The sequence below is a fragment of the Adiantum capillus-veneris genome, chromosome 12, assembly GCF_014529385.1.
Source record: "Adiantum capillus-veneris isolate H3 chromosome 12, ASM1452938v2, whole genome shotgun sequence".
Classification (NCBI taxonomy): Eukaryota; Viridiplantae; Streptophyta; class Polypodiopsida; order Polypodiales; family Pteridaceae; genus Adiantum; species Adiantum capillus-veneris.
In genome coordinates, this window is record NC_140942.1 from 81210980 (window position 1) to 81222872 (window position 11893).

At 40.9% G+C, this 11893-nt stretch overlaps 1 protein-coding gene and 1 pseudogene across 1 annotated transcript in view; both read left to right on the top strand.

Moving 5' to 3' along the window:
* The window catches only part of LOC147446023 (acetyl-coenzyme A synthetase, chloroplastic/glyoxysomal-like), a 153000-nt gene extending 152719 nt beyond the window's left edge, over positions 1 to 281 (top strand). The window contains exon 18 of the mRNA XM_086525347.1: positions 85 to 281. The gene's annotated coding sequence lies outside the window, so the exon portion shown is untranslated. The remainder of the gene's footprint in view (positions 1 to 84) is intronic.
* Positions 282 to 8400: 8119 nt separating this feature from the next.
* LOC147446024 (mitogen-activated protein kinase 15 pseudogene) lies at positions 8401 to 9108 on the top strand (annotated as a pseudogene).
* The last annotated feature ends 2785 nt before the right edge of the window (positions 9109 to 11893 follow it).

The window sequence follows — 11893 nt, forward strand, 5'->3', positions numbered from 1 at the left end:
TTTTTATTTTGACAACATTTAAATGATTGAGCAGTCAATCCCTTAAAAACTTAGGCTTGATCTCTCTTTGCTTGAATCTTGCAGGAAATGATCTGAATCAACCTTGAAGCCTATCGATACTAGAGGACATTTGGTACTGATTAAATTGTTGTATAGATATCATACCTCAGTTAAATGTATATATGTGTGTGTGTACGTTGAATGGATATTGGACCTCAATTGTATATATATGGTTGTACATTAACCCAAATATATTGCAATTTATGCAGACTTTTATTTTAGTCTTTTCTTCCACAAGTCTGGAATGAAGAGGAAGTGGATCATTCAACACATTGAATTTTTTTAAGGCTTTTTCACATTATTGTAATCATTCTGGTGTAACTATTGGATATTATTAATGGCACATGTCCCACTAGCTTTTTGTTCTTGCAAACGATATAGTTGCATTTGTGTAGCTCATGATTCATTGAGACATTTTGCACGCAACTAAAATCCTATACACAGGCTTTGATTCAAACAAAAAAACCCATATATTTCAGATACATGATTTATAGAATCGTAGATTTGGCGAACATGATTAATACCACATTGATTGATCTATATTTGCTTCCTTGTCACACTTGATAAGCTATTGCCTTGAAGGCTTACTTTTCACTTAAGAATAGAATGATGTTGGCGGTTTGAAAATGTAGGCTTGTCATGATGTCCTATGGTACATCAAAGCAAATAGCATAACCAATGGACTTATTGAGTGTCCTCAATGTCACTTTGAAGAGAGCCCACATCCAATATAACTCCATGTCTACCATGAGACCATGAAATAGAAAAATGCAACCTTGTCTTCTTTTAACAACAAAATGTACACCATCTTGGCCAAAAGCTAGGTTTCCCTACCATATCTACAAAGAATTAAAATGAAAATGCTTCAAAATTATTGGACTTGCATAATTTGCAGCAAGGTCATAAGAAATTCTTTCATTAACGCATAATAAAGCAAGTGACATCTTTCATGGGGCACTAGTGTTCAAATGCCACAAGCAGCTTGCGTATGCCCTAATGCTCATGATTTTTCCATTGATTATACCATTTATGAAGTGTGGCCTACCAATGGCTCTCTTTCGCTTTGCCTCCTATGGTGATGGTTCATAGATGTACGAAGTAGGGATGCATGAAAAGACATACACAAGAAACCTAAACCATCATACATTATCTTTCCCTCCTTTTAGCTACTGGAGCAATTCTACGGTTGCACCAAATGCTTAATCACAAACATCAACACCACCACATTATATATATTATATATGTGATACGTGTGCGGAAAAATAATTGTTAACATTTTTTCCAAGTATATATTGTTTAACTGGAAAATTTTGTTCGGTAGATTTTGTTGGGATCCGGCAATGTTGATGGAGATGTAATTCATCCAAATTTAAAAACTTTTTCCTTCACCAAAACAAAATGGATGTCTTAATTGACATTCATAGTCACGCTAAAAAAGAAAGCCTTAAGTCTCTTTTTGAAAGCATGTATACTTCAACTATTATCTTTTTGCAGCTTTGTCTAATTGGTATTATGCGGGAAAATCTACACAGATATTTGATGCATCTTTTATTAAGGCCACATACAATAATGAGACAAATCTATTTAGTTATAAATATGGTTAGCATTTGTTGATTATGCTATACTTAGTATTCAAAATGAGGAGTATTTTATGTTGTACTTGGTTAGTAGCCTTTTGAAGATTATTCCCTATTTTCTACCCCTAAATAAACAATCAAAGTTTATGTGTGCACATTGTTAGCAATTGGAGCTTTTGCTGGTTCAAACTGCCAATATTGTGCATCATTTTCGATGCGTTCAATAAGAAGGAAAACTTAGTGCAACTCTCATCTTGCCTTGAAAAGATCAGCCCTATTCTTGTCAAGCTCAAGCTCTAAGGCATAAGTGACTCACCCACATTCGCTGCATAGGAAGCTCTTGCAAGAGAGTTCAAAAAGCCAAGAGTAACATTGTCACTATTCAAATACAGAGCAAGTTTTACCTCATTATCAACTGCAACATACAATGCAAAACATACAACAAAAATATGAGACCATTGCGACATTGTTGAAGGTGAAAAACCTTTGCAAGGATGGGAGGATGGTTAATCCCCTACCCTTGCAAAGTGGTCACCATTTAATCTTGTCAGCTGATCTTGTGCCAAACCATGGTTGGTTGTATAGGCCCACTTGTGGGCTTGTGTGCATAGGATGATTCTGACAAGGTCAAAAGGCAACGAGAGTTTGTAGGGTTGGGGGATCACTAATCCCTCACTCCTACAAAAGTGGACAAATATTTAACCCATTCATAATCATTTGTATATGATACACAATATGCCCCATAATTGTTGAGCCATATCGAACTTTAAGCTTAAGCCCATACACCTTGGTAAGTGCCAATTGAGCCCAATGCTTCTACTTGTGCTCTTCTTTTTCTCTTCTTGTTGTGTTCCGGAGTCTCTACAAAATGCTTAGAGATGTTGTTTGCGTTAAGAGATAGAGAAGGAGAGAGCTTGAGCTCTTGCAGGCGCGCGCGCGCACACATGGAGTCAAACCTGCTACTTTCTTCTTCACTTTCTCAAGATAAGAAGTCTACCAAGCATAAATGGAAAAATACAACATAAGAAGAAACTATTGCAACGGTTAAGTATGAACCGCTAGTGAGTGAGTTGAATAGATAAGTGATCACTTTGGTAGGTAGACCAAGCCGGTGTAGTTGAGATGTAGCATCACTAGCAAAGATATGCGTATCCGCCAAGGCACGCGCATGATGATTACTGTCGGTGAGTCATCCACGAGTAATGTATGTTGAACTTGCCATCTCAACACTCCTAAAGCTCAACGCCATCTCCTGTGTGCGTCAAGCATCACTCGAAAATGTCGTAGCTTTACTGCTCCAAGGGATTTCGTGAAGATATCTACAACTTGTTCATCCGTCGTCACGTACTCAAGGTCGATGTCGCCTGTCAAAACCCTCTCTTTAATGAAGTGGTAATGCATCTCAATGTGCTTCATCCTCGCATGAAACACTATGTTTCGAGCCAACTATATACTATTAAGGTTTTCGAGTAGATGACAACCGGCATGTATACCTGTACTCCAAAGTCTTGAAATAGCAGTCCTAGCCATGCTACTTTACATGCCACCACTATAGCACCCTTGTACTCTGCTTCCGTACGTGATAGAGCAATCGAAGGTTGCTTCTTGTTGCTCCATGAGATAGCGTAAAAACATGAATGCATTGGTATACCTACATTCATATGTGTTACCAACCCAATCCACATTTGTGTAACCATAGAGCTTAGCTCAACATCAACCCTGTAAAAGAGTGCATAACCCAAAGTAGCACTCACATAGCACAATGTGTAGCGATGCATCAAAGTATGGATTCTTAGGAGACTGCATAAACTGACTCACCAATCCAACTATGTAGCTTAAGTCTTGGCATAAGATAGTCAAGAAGATTAAGCTATCAACCATCTTCCTAAACATGGTAGCATTCTCAAGCATCATTCCCCAACTTCAAATTGTGATCTAAGGGTATCGCAATTGGCTTACAATCAACCATACCATACTTTTTTAGCATGTCCAAAGAATATTGTCTTTGTAGTAGCCATACACCCTCTTCTGTGCGAACAATTTCAATGCCCAAGAAATATCCCATGTAAGGTATAATGGACCTTGTCCTAGAGTCACTAGAGTATGAGTGAATGAGAGAAGAGTGAAATTATCCCACATGTACTCGTGCAAGGCTGTAGAGCTACTTAAAGCTCCTTTCATGAATAAACAACCATTCCAAGTTTTCATTACATGTCTCTTGTCTTGGTGAGCTTGTGATGGGTTAGCAAACTACTGAAAATCGTGTTTATGAGTTCACGTTAATCTATCTTGGAACCTAATTCACTTGAATAACAATCTAACCTACACACACTCACTTGTGAGCACCATAATTGTCTTCCATCCACCCTAGCTAGCACGATCCCATTCTCATCAAGTGGTATCAGAGCCATGGTGTGCTAGCTAAGATTGTTGTTATGTATTTGAGTGTTAGTAATTAGCATCTCCATTAGAGTGATTAGTATTTTCTTAATCATCGTTACGGTCCATTGACATTCTCCATAACTAATTGCATCTCTCATTAATTAAGCCCTAATCTATCTATGTGTGGGTATGTCCTTGACACACCCCAAAAGGCCACTACCCTCCATAGCCAGGTAGGCTTGATTAAGGAGAGGATTGCATTTGCATTTAGTGTTTTTGCTTCACAAATAGCTTTCTTCTCAAGCCGCAACTCATTGCATTATGAGTGTGTGGAGCAAGTGCTCATCAAAGGCTTTCATTTGATTCTATCCGTGCTCATTGTAGCTCAAGGATTGGGAGTTAATTGCTCTATCAATCGCAGTAGAAAACTCTTAATTTTGCTCTTAATTCTCTGTAGAATCTTGGTGGATAGACTCAAAATTTGGGTGTGTATTACACACACTAAGAATAGGTATGTACATGTGATCTCGTGTAAAGAACCTCCTAATTTTAGGAGGGAGCAAGGTCAAGTGAGGGCCACACCCTCGCCCGATCATTTGCACTCGCTCTCCTTCTAGTTTGGCCGTCCTTTGCATGCGCCAGCTGCAACCAATCGTAGCCGATACTGGATCTCCACCTGTATCCGATTGCGGATCTCTACCTAGTAGACTTATGTGCGGTAAACTATAATCAAGAATATTTTTGGGTCTGCCCTTATAGGGCCCCCGTCCCATGGCTTGTCCCACGGCCAACCTGTCCAAGGAGTAGATCTTGGACCTCATTTAAGGGGCCTTTCTAACAACTTACACAAAGACCGTCAAGAGAGCTATCCCGCGACACGGTTTATTGCACCAAGGCACTCTGCAAGGACACATTCCCACCTGCAGTCAACATCATAAGCTCCAAGCTCCAAGGCCAAAGGGTTAAATATCTCGACTTCAAAACACATCAAAGCTTCTCAAAAGTTTTTTGGGCATCAAAAGAAACTCCTAAAAAGGTTTCAAAAGACCGGGGTTTTTTTTTTACTCTTCAAAAAGTACTTCAACGGACATTTTATCCACAACAAGCTTTTAAATTCTCTCACTCCGACTTTGTGAAGATTGACTTCACTCTATGAAGAGGTGCTTCACAAATTAAGTAGCAAAGAACCAAACAATTGAAAGTTTTCATTGTCTTGCACAGAACTCACATTGAAATATATGTTTACATATCTATCTATGATGATATTTTAATGATTGTGCAAACTCGTGTAAAAAGAGATAGATACTGGCTAGCTTAGTAGATACCTTGTGTCATCCTTAGTGGATATAGAATCTCCAGTGTATTGTCATAGTCCAAACTCCAAGGGAAGGATTGTAAGGTATGATGGGCTTTGTCTTAGAGTCACTAGAGTATAAGTGAATGAGAGAAGAGTGTAATTAATTATCCCACATGTAGAGCTACTTAAAGCTTCTTTTATGAATAAACAACCATTTCAAGTTTGTATTACATGTCTCTTGTCTTGGTGAACTCGTGATGGGTTGGCAAACTACTCAAGATCGTGTTTATGAGTCCAAGTTAATCTATCCTGGAGCCTAATTTGCTTGAGTAACAATCTAACCTACACACACTCACTTGTATGCACAATGTTTGTCTTCCATTCTCATCATCCTCAAATCTTTTATTTCAAACCATGCATAAGTACAGTTTGTACACCCTCCACTCCAATCACATGATCACCTCCAACAATCAAGTCATGCACATAGATGCATATCACTGTAGCAAGAAAAGTGTATCATGCTCTCTACTATGGGTGCTATTTAGTGCACTATGCGTAAAACCTCACTCCAATAAATAGAAAACAGAAGAGAGCAATGGAATAAGTGACTCAAAGACACAGCAACAAACTCAAAACTCGATGGAACTCGACTAACTCATGAAACGAGTACAGATTCTGGCTTGGCAGCACACTCAACTTCAAGCCCATGACTCACAAGTATAATGGGGGTGCTGAGGTTCCAATGTGCAACGAGAGTACAGATCAACATTTATATTACATCTAGAAAAGTATACCAAGACTAAAACAAACATAGCATATGTACAACCAAAAAAGACAACCGACAAATAACTCAAATATCCTTGAAATTCCTGCTGCACTTATCTCCCAACTGTGATGAGGATGAATTGGCCACGATATCCTCTAGACCACCACTCCTACCACGTATCATTATCTAGGCGAATGGAAACATCAACAAAGGGAATGGAAACCTTGACCTCTACAATGCTAACCTAAGACTCAGACAATGGCAAGGCCGATAAGTCTTCAATAAAGTCTTTAAGTACTTTTAGTCTTTTACTTGGGTTGCTTTTCCCTTGGGGCTTCTTGGATGTACCCGCCCTAGCATCATCATCTCTCGGTTCCTGAGCACTTGCAATCTTTTACATGCTTTTAACCACCCAATACATAATCGGGACTGCATAGCAATTGAACTTCTCTACTTTCCCTTTTCATTGTGTCCGGAATCTCTTTGCTCCATCTTGCAGTACCTTGAAAGGCAAATGGTCAAAAGGGGTATCATGATAGGGTAAAACCCCCAACTTAAGGCCACCTAAGAGAGGGAGCCTAGATCTCCGATCTCCGAGCCCAATTGTAACCAATCAGTAGCTCATTTGATTCACTTCGTCAAGAGCTTTACGAAAAAATTGATCTCAATTTTTTTGACGATCGGAGCCAAAAGTTATTAATCCATTTATGCATTCCTGTGTAACAAAAATGGGTGTGAAAAAGAAGACACACCAACCCCAAAAGAAACACATGGGTGCCAACAAGGATTAAAGTCATCCATTGCCCAATGAAAAGGTTGCATTTCAAATAAAATGAAAGTTGAGCATTCTTTTGAATTGCACAAAGTTGGTTCAGCTTTGTCTTATTATTGGGGGTGTCATTGTCCTTTCTTTGGGGGGTGGTTTTTTATTGGCCCCTTTACCCTAATGGCAAAGATTGAAAAAAAGCATCTCATATTGCTACGGATGACGCCTTGTCATGTGCGCGCAGTACAAAATAATACTATAAGAGGAAATAGAGTTACGTGTTTTCTTAGAAAAGCCACATGTAAGTACGTTCATAGCTCTTGGCAAGCACTAGCAGTATCCTTCGGAGATAGATTTAAGAATGTTTTTGTGGTACGCTATCCCCATAGCTTGCCCAACATCCTCTACTACAAGAGTCACCCTGTTTAGCTTTGGAAAAGCGAGTAGCGTGGCGCACAGTTTAACATTTGAAATATTGTCAGCTAGATGGGCATGTGCAAGATGGAGGAGACCTAGATGTACCAGCTGCTGTGACTTTAGTAATGGCTCTGGGACCTCGAGGTGATAGACCAGGTTGAGGCACGCAGGTTGCGCAACAGGCCGGGAGGGTCAGCGGTTGAGAACAAGACCCAGCAGAGGGGTTATGCTGGTAGGCTTAACGTTTTATTTACCTTGATTATGTAATAGCGTTTTGGAGAACGCTGGAAGGAGAAGTAGGCCACCTGGAATCACTTCATTGGAAGGGAAAACCGAAAGAAAGGGTGGACGGGCACTGCACAGAAATCCAGGCCTAATAGTGGAGATTCAAGCAAAGGCAACCGCACGAAAAGCAGTGGTCTAGTTGAGAGAGAGAGAGAGAGAGAGAGAGAGAGGGGGGGGGGGGGGGGCAAAAGAATGGTTTTTCGTATAAAAGTGAGATGTGTGTGTCTGTGTGTGGAGGTCCAAGGTGGGGGTAGCTATGCCCCTCCACTGAACATCATGTCCAATCGTGCGCCTTGATGAAACTAAGAGGCCCTTCCTAGAGGAGCCTCCTTCAGTTGTGCCACAGCCAATCCTGTGGTGTTCCAGCCTTGATCTCTCATCCATTCTACCTTTGCGGTCCTTGTATGCAATATACAAGTTTGGGTTTCAATCAGTTGGGCTCGCCTCAGCAAGAAAACACAGGTTTGGCCTTGCAGAAGCTCCACAAACATTATATGCTTGCTTAGCAAGGCAGATTCGAGAGAGAGCTTTTAGTCATCAACAGAATTATCCGTGTCAGTCAGTCAGAGGAAGACACGAGAGTTTGCAGAGGACTTTGAAAACTTTTGAGCAGATCAAGAATTTGTAGGAGAGACTTCACTTGCATGCACAATAAGGGCTTTGCAGGTTTGAATTTATGGATTTGTGCATTGTGCTTGTTCATGAGTTGAGCTGGAGGCCTAGGATGACTTGAGCATTATCGAAAAACACGGTTACTTCATATCGTCCAAGTCGCATAGCTCATAGTAATCTTTGAGGGGACTTCCACGTCTGCATGAACTAGCTTGCAAGCCTTTATAGAATAAATCTTATGATGGTTAAGGACTTCTTTACTGAATATGGTGAAGTGAATCGCTACCAACTCCTGGAAGTCATTGGAAAGGGCAGCTACGGGCTTCTGTGCTTGGCAATTGACACATACACTGGAGAGAAAGTTGCCATTAAGAAGATAAATGATATATTCGAGCATGTTTCTGATGCTATTTGAATACTCAGAGAGATCAAAATCCTTCGATTCCTGCAACATCTTGACATTGTTCTACCCCCTTCTCCCCGTGATTTCAAAGACATTCATGTGGTTTTTGAGCTAATAGAAGCTGAAATTTACCAGGTCATCAAAGCTAATGATGACCTCACACAAGCATTTCCAGTTCTTCTTGTACCAGCTTCTGTGGGCCCTGAAATTTATTCATTCAGCTAGCATATTTCATTGCGATTTGAAGCCAAAGAATGTTTTGGCTAACTCTGATTGCAAGCTCAAATTATTTGATTTTGGATTAGCTGGACTCACATTCACTGGCTTGTCATCTGCCATTTTTTGGACAGACTATGTTGCAACAAGATGGTATCGGGCTCCAAAACTTTGTGGTTCTTTCTATGCAAAGGCTGATCGATTAATTTGCAGTACACTACTACAATAGACATATGGAGCATTGGATGCATTTTTGCGGAGCTGCTGACTGGAAAGCCTCTTTTCCCGGGGAAGCACGATACTGTCCGCAAGATTGGAGAACTTTGAGAGCGTACTGGCGGCGGCCCAAGGTCAAGGTACCGCCCCCCTCTTTCTACTTTTCCTTGCCAACTGAGACCCTATCCTTGGTCATAGCTAGTGCCTAGATTGTGTCCGTGCTGAACCAGTCATATATAAGTCTTAAGACATTTGATAATTTTGACCATTACTGAGGGCCTCTATCGGCGATCGTCCAACATGGAGGCAGTGTTCAAAGAAAACCGGTCTTTAGTGTATTTTTAAAGGACAAAAATTGAAAATTCCCAATTAGTTTTGAGGGCCGCCTTGAAGAAAACTGTCTAAATTTTGAGGATTTCAGTGTAAAAACCAATAAAAACCAGCTTAATTTCTTTTAAAAATGGTAGATTTTCAAAGCTCTCCTTTTTTCCACTGGTTCCTAAAAAGGTTTTTGGTAAACACTGCATGGAGGAATCCAGCCCATCCATGGAGAGTGGACAAGAGGTTTCGACTCAAGGGGGTAGCTGGTTCTGGAAGGCTGTAGGATAACGACGCACATATGGAGCATCATGTTTAAAAGCTTTTGAACTTAGCAACTATTGATGCCTAACCTTTTAGGAGGGGTATCTAGCACCTACAACAATGGAAATTTTGTTGCCTTTAAAAGGTCAAATGATGATAGTTTGTAGTAATTATGTGCATTGTAAAATATTAATATAAACTAATAGTCCATTTTAATACTTGGTTCATGTGGTGGTACCAGTGACATATATGTGTATTGTCTTTACATGAGTAGCTCATTTTAGTATGTAAACTTTGTTCTCTCTCCGAGAGAGAGAGAGAGAGAGAGAGAGAGAGAGAGAGAGAGAGAGAGAGAGAGAGAGAGAGTTGCAGCAGCTCTGAACATGAGGCCCTCGTATTGCAGCTCTGAACATCGCTTGGAAAGGAGATAGAGGTTTCATCAAGGCTTGTCACATGTATCAGATTGCCAGTCTCAACGGATCCTTTGCAGCAACAGTGTGAGGTTCTAGAGAGCATGGTTTCTACAAACACTCTAGTCTTTTGCACATTCACGAGAGGCAACCAGAGTTGATCAGAGCCTCAAGCCCAGACAAAGAGAGTTGGAGCGCAACAAATAAACGTTCTTAGGAGCAGGAGCGTGATTCTTCAACCGTCATACGCGAGAGGAAATTGAGTTACGGTAGCAAATGTGGACGTGAACGGAGGAACTGAGGCACTATGCAAGAGAGTCCGAAAAATTATTGATGCCCAACAAAGACAATTTACTACATCATGGCAGTCTTGAATGATACATGTCTTCATAAAACATTGGTAATAAGTTTTTCTTTGTGCAACTACAATATTTTTATAATAAGAAAATCCCTCCAGCACTAAAGGAGAATCATAAGTCCCCCTTCAACACTGGAGGGGATAAAAGTGGCGGGGGAAAGGCACATTCCCTACGGTATTATTGTAATGTGGAGAATGGTGCCAACTCCACACCATACGTATATATCATGCGTATGGTTTTTTTCTTTTTTTATGGGCACAAGCATCGCAATGCACAAAATGCATCTCTCTCCATCTTTAAATATAATAATGTGAAAATATTAACTTCCATACATCTTTTAATGTTAAATCTCATTTGTGATGTGAGGTCGTAATGCTTTTGGCGAAAGCTTCGAAAGAGATGCTTTGGATCCATCAACACAAGCTATGCCAGGTGGTAAATTCCACATCACTATCATTTTTTAAATTCTTATCATATGCACAGTGAGTAGGAGTTACCAGTTGGGAAAAAATTAAAAAATCGCCCATGGGCCATTAGTGGAAGGGGAAAAGGGAAGGGTGAGAGATTTTTCTCGAGTTTTTCTCAGAGGTGTATAGATGTTCTGAAGGAGAGGAAATTAGCTTTAAAGGGAGGTGAGTTTTGAATGCAAGCAAATGGAAAAGGGCTACTATAGGCAGGGGTGGACTAGTCGTCGTAGGGGTAGAGGCGACTCAGGCGAGAGGAGAGGAAGCGATATACAAAGGAGGTGATGAAGTTTGAGAAAAGCGGACAAGAAATATACAATCAAGGCAAACTAGTTAAAAAATGCTACGTAGGATTATTTTTTAGACGAAAGCCACGGCTAAACGGTAAGAAGCAGCTTAAACGTAAGGAGCAGCGGCCAGGAGAAGGGCGACCAGGTTGGGCGAAAGGCTCATGTCGAGGGTGGCCAAGGTTGGGCGAAAGGCTCATGTCGAGGGTGGCCAAGGTTGGGCGAAAGGCTCATGTCGAGGGTGGCCAAGGGAGAAAAGCTAAATGCGAGGAACAGCATGGCGAGTTGAGGTGAGCAGATGGTGCGCAGCCAATGGCAAGAAGACAATCGGTTAAGTAGAAACTCTTGCACAAGAAGATTTAGAAATTTTCTCATGTAGGAAAACGGAGTCTTTTCCAATGTTTTTCATACAATAAATAACATCATGAGCTTCTCTGAGGGAGGCACCGCATACCTAGCTAGGTACGATTGGGGGCAGGGTAGAAATTTTCTCATGTAGAGTCTTTTCCAGTGTTTTTCATACAATGAATAACATCATGAGCTTCTGCTCGAGAGGCACCGCATACCTAGTTAGGTACGATTGGGGGCAGGGGACCCCTGGACCCCCCACCGGGCCGGCGGTCCCCTACCCCCAATCATACCTAGCTAGGTATGCGGTGCCTCCCTCACAGAAGCTCATGATGTTGAGGTAAGTCACAATGTGGGAATTATTGTGAGAATTTGTCCAAAACTTCTTGTGCAAGGTGAGCCGTTTTGAAGCATTGAGGGAGAGAAACTTTACATGCATTTTTCGA